Genomic DNA, 5,544 nt, shown 5'->3' with positions numbered 1-5,544 from the left:
TGGTGGAGAATATTAAATGTAGAGTTACTCTTCGACAAAACCTAAGAATAACAAGGGGGAAAATACAGTATGTGAGGCTTACACAGCTTGACAAGGTAGTCAGAGTACAACTTAAAGTGAAAGGAGAATAAGGGTAGGGATAAAGCAGGCTCATTTTATAAAAAGTATTTTTAGTCATTATGGCTGTTGGTAGCTGTGCTCAGTGCCCCTATTTTGCATCTCTTCTGGATATCATGTAGGACACAGTCAGGGGACAGTCACAGGCTGGTCTATTAGTTCTCATATTTTGAGAACCAGAAGCAAGATTCTTGATGTGGAAGAAGCAGATGCAGAGGCAATTTAAAAGAAATTAAGGAACAACACTGTAGTCCTGAATCTGAATTGGAAATATCACTGTGAATTCATGAAGTGTTTCATCTTCAAAAATTTATTTTCTAGCTCTGTTCACTGAAAAAGTCCCCAAATATATGCCAATTTATCCAATAGCAAAGAGCATCCCTGGAGTCCAAGTTGTGCTAATGAAATGCTGTTTTCTACTAAAAGCAAACCAGAACTTCTTGGAAAGATGGCTGATTACAAATTGGTGCCTGCCCCTAAAATACAAAATATCCCGGAGCACTTTGTCATTACAAATATCATGCTACTAGAGTCATACCAAAATTATTCAAATTAATTAGAAGAGTTTCCTAATTGTCAAAGAGACGACAATCTTAATTTCAATAAGGGCAATAATGCAACGTGTTGCAAAGTGTCTTAATACCTTTCTCTTCTTGCTGAAACAAAATACCTAACACCCAGTACTCGCTTTGGCAGCACATATACTAAAATTGGAACAATACAGAGAAGATTAGCACAGCCCCCATGCAAGGACGACACCCAAGTTCATGAAGCATTCCATATTTTTTGTGGAAGCGTGGTGGACGAGTTCTTCCAACAGTTGCACGGAAAATATGAAGCCCGTTCGTCAGACAAGAACACCATGCATTGAAATATTTTTGTGTTGAGATAAAGCTGCACATTTTACACAGCCTGTTGCTAAAATAAAGGCTTATGGAAAAAAAAAACCCAAAGTCAAAGAGGGAAAGGTTTATTTAACTGACAGCTTCTAGAGGTTTCAGTCCATAATCATCTGGCTCCGAGGCAGGGTGGCACGTGGCAGAGGGGCAGCCTTTCAAGGTGGCAGAAGACAGAAAAAGCAAAAAGAACAAAAGGTGTGTGTGTGTGGGGAGAGCAAAGCTCTTTTCCACCCTTACATGGTAAGCAGGCTACCCACCCTAGGGTGGGTGTAGCACTCACACCATCTCTTGTCCTCCTCTTGCACGGGCTGAGGGTGTTTACAAAGTGACAACCCTGACCCCCAGGAGAATCGAGCTGGAAATGCTGTAACTATTTCCTGAGGCAATGGCATGAAAACAAGAGGTCTAGACTTAATAAGCCCTCTTCAAAAAGATCACCCTCCATGACAGCTTGAGGCTTTGGGGAGACATCCAGACACAAACTGTAACACAAAGCTTCCAACATATTTACATCAATGATTTAATAATACTAAAAAGTAATCACCTTGGGCAAATAACAGAAAATTGATTCCTTCTTTTGAAAATTTGATAAAGATAAGAATAAAGATTCACCCTTATTTTCCTACTGCACAGTCCACTGGTAGCCATTAGGAGGTAAGGAGATGTCTCTGGGTAGTATTAATTTATTTAATAAGTATAATGAACTGAGAATTCTATCACTCCCATTGTGTAGTTCAAATGAATTAATGAATCTAGGAACTGAACATTAATGGCTGCTTATGTTAACTCTGAAAGCCAGAGATTTACTTTGGGATTGAGCATAAATCTGCTTAAGCCTCTAGATCCAACAGCCTAATATCAGGAAATACAGAAAACAATGGAATGTATTGAAGTGTGCCATTAATTTGTAGTCAGGAAAATAGAGTGTGGGAAATTCTACAGGTCAAAAGGTCCACAGTTTTTAGGCTTTGTTTTGTTTTGTTTGAGACGGCTCTCACTGTGTCACCCAGGCTGGTCTTGAACTCCCGGCTCAAGTGATCTTGCATCAGTCTTCCAGTCCCTGGGACTGTAGGAATGCATTATCATACCCAGCTAAAAGGCCCAAATTCTTAAGCAGGTAAATTTTATGGAAAGACATGGAGAGGAAAATTATAGATCGAGATAATTACATACCAAAAGCAATTATAAAGCATAAACCACTGAAAGACTAATCTATGTGTATGGGCATGAATGAATAAGTCATAAACAAATCTGAGGAGGTGGTTACTGTTACAGTCAGAACGCTGTAACATTCTGGCCAATTTTAGGGGAAAGGGAGGACTGAGGTTGACATGGGGCACACGCAGAGTTTCTTGGGGGGCTGGCAAAGTTCTATATCTCAGCCTAGGTAATACTTACAAGGGTGTTTACCAAAACTGCCTAAGATGTGCACTTATTTTATATTGTTTTCTTCTAATTTTTTTTTTAACAATGAAGAGTGAAAACAAAACCCAAGCTAACACCACACATACCTGACCTGAGCCCACTACACACAATGTAGACTGGAGTCCAGGCCGAGGCTAGTCAGCAGGCCTACTCAAATCCAACTTCTGCCAGCCATCTTTGACTAACCTGAGGTATGGACATGAAAAGAATGATTTTTGTCTTCCCCCCTGAGTTCTGGGTAGTTTGTTACGTAGCACTACTGTGGCTTTTGCTGTCCATTACTGTGCCTGCCCATCAGCTATCTCAAACCTCTTCTCATTTTGTCACCGAATCTGAAAAGGCCCTATGGTGCTCATTTTTTTAGCCTCTCTGACAGTTAACAATGGCCAGCAACTCAGTAGTGGAAATAAACTCTCTGGGGAATTCTGCTAAGGGGCTCATAGGAAAGACTTTCTCTCCAAATTAAATAACAACATGGGAAGCTTCTCTCGCTGTCCTGTTTGTATATCTTGTTTTCCTGAATTTTGCTTACATGACATTGTAATGCATGGAGCAATTTGCTACCATGAGTCAGCAAGCACAAGAAAGAAGAGCCAACATCCTGAGCATGTTGGAGCAAAAAGATGAAAATCTGATCCTTGATTACAGATTCTCCCTATCTTTCTTCAGACCTGGGTTATCAAAGCAGTAAATGTACCAATTGTTATGATGCATCGTTTCTATTTTCCTATTACTTGCAGCTGACTTTATATTTTTCTCTACTTAAGCAGCTTTTAAAATGTTCATCATAGTCTTTAACTCTTTAAGTCCCAGTTCCATCAATTTACATAAGAAAATAATCCAAGATACAATCAAAAATATTATCATAGCATTATCTACAAAGAGAAAAACAAAAGACAGTGAAAACATTCAAGATGGGCATGATGGCATAATCTTATAATCCTAGCACTTTGGAAGGTTGAGGAAAGAGGATTGTCCTAGCCTGGCAGCTTAGACCCTATTTCAAAATACAAATATATGAGAATGTAGCTCCATGCAGGGTCCTAGATTCGCCAGTGCCAAATGAATGAATGAATGAATGAATGAATGAATGACGAAATGAATGAATAGTATTCAACATAGAAAAAGACAAAATAAATACCAAAAAGATAATAAATTATACATTCATTAACACCCATGCTTTAGGGGAATGTTTAATGTTGTAGAAAATGCTCATGTACAGTAAAAATTAGAGCTTAAAATATATATTAGTGAAATCAGGCAGAGTAAGGATTTCCAAAAATGAGTGTGTTTAGTTGTGCTGTTGAGGTTCCTTGATGTGCTAAATTAATTCAAAACATTTATCTGTTATGGTTATGTTGATTTGGGGGAAGAACCAGAGTCACAGTGTGAGCTCTGAAGAACAAGGTACAAGAGGACACACTCTCACTTTTTTAGGAGCCTGCTTTCCACTGGGTGACACTCAACAGAAGAATTTATGACACTGGTGATCACACCTTGTAAAGACCCTCAGGAAAAGGACTGCTAGAGCTGCTTCAGAAAGTGGCAAGAATGATGGGACAGGTGTTCTGAAGGTGAGGAGGGATACTAAGAGGTGAGTGGATGGCAGTGTGTCTGTGACTATAATACACCTCAAGAATTTTCAATAGTCACTGTATGCGTTAATCACACCTCATATGAAGTGTTCTGAGCCCTGGACCTGAGTAAGATTCCTCCAGGACCTAAGTGTCGGTGTAGACAAGAAGCCGGAGGATAAAGGGGAGAGTCTTTCTGATCTCAGAGGCCAGGAAAGGGAAGATCCACCCATGGGGACCAAGAAGGAGAAGCAGAACCCCACAAGATTAGGTGGTCCAGAGGCCTAAGAAGAGAATGTCTCAGATAGAAGGACCCGCGGAGGAGACCGAAGACTGGAATTGTCTGTGAGAATGACCACGCTCCTTGTCAAGGGTGGTTCGCCTCCACTGGGGAAGCTGCTTCCAGGAGATTTTCTTCTCTCTCATAGAGGAGCTTGGGAGCAGGCTGCACAGAGCAAGAAAATGTCCTGTGCCCAGTGAGTGCTATTTCCAAGGGCATCCCAAATCCCTCCTTCTCTGACTCTTGCAAGGCCTCGAGGTTGAAGTCACCAGCTGCCTCCACCCTCCACTTAGCTTTCAGCATCACTCTTTGGACCAGGGAGTGTGGTAATTTCGGCTTGTTCCTGCCACCCCAGCCAGCCTGCTGTTTGGGGTTCATCTCCTTGCTGTATCACCTGTGACTGTATCCAAAAAACCTTTTCATATATCACACTCCCACTGTACCTTCTTGACCAAACTATTCGCATCCACTAAATGTCTTCTCCTCTCTTCTCTGCTGACCTCGCTTCTCATCACTTAAATCACAACTTTACATCCATCCCCATTTCCTGCCACCCACAGCCAAACTGGAAAATGTCTATGAGTCATTCTGTAAAAATTCTGAGCTTCAGCTGTGCAGAACACTGTCATCAGCACTACACAGGACACCAATAATTGGGACAAGGACTTAGTCTTCAAGTTCCATCCAAGGCAATTTGGGAGAGCAAAGCAAGACAAAGCACATCACATGAGAGGTAGTAAAGGAAGACAATCAATTGTATTTTCTGTTGCCATCAGGTCATGTTGATACCAAGTGGGAGCTGGGATGCTGGGGATGATGACGTTTGAGAAGAATGAAGATTTAAGTAGAAAGTAAAGGGCAGGAAATTCAGAAGGAAGATGAAGGAAGCCCCCATGACAAAGATGCTAAGGTAGACTTGCTCTGGATGTTTCTGGAACATGAAGCACTAAGGGCAAGGACTGGAAGGGGCATGTAAAAGTGGCGCTGGGGAGAGGAGCTGGGAAGCTTTTGTGGGCATAGAAGTAGGAGGCACGGGCTGGGGAGGTAGCTCAGTGGCTCACGCGCCTGCCTGGCAAGCAAAAGGTCCTGAGTTCAATTTCTGGTACCACAGAAAAAGAGAGAGAGAGAGAGAGAGAGAGAGAGAGAGAGAGAGAGAGAGAGAGAGAGACAGAGAGACAGAGAGACAAGAAAGAAGAAAGAAAGAAAGAAAGAAAGAAAGAAAGAAAGAAAGAAAGAAAGAAAGAAAGAA

At 41.5% G+C, this 5,544-nt stretch overlaps 1 non-coding gene across 1 annotated transcript; it reads left to right on the top strand.

Moving 5' to 3' along the window:
* Positions 1-797: 797 nt before the first annotated feature.
* Positions 798-904, top strand: LOC111817419. Its single transcript, XR_002821622.1, has one exon. It is a non-coding gene; the product is annotated as a U6 spliceosomal RNA (small nuclear RNA).
* Positions 905-5,544: the final 4,640 nt, after the last annotated feature.

The sequence above is a fragment of the Octodon degus genome, unplaced genomic scaffold, assembly GCF_000260255.1.
Source record: "Octodon degus isolate 3935 unplaced genomic scaffold, OctDeg1.0 scaffold00004, whole genome shotgun sequence".
In the NCBI taxonomy this organism is placed as follows: domain Eukaryota; kingdom Metazoa; phylum Chordata; class Mammalia; order Rodentia; family Octodontidae; genus Octodon; species Octodon degus.
Note: the sequence above shows the minus strand (reverse complement) of the source record. Positions and strands in the feature narration are given on the sequence as shown.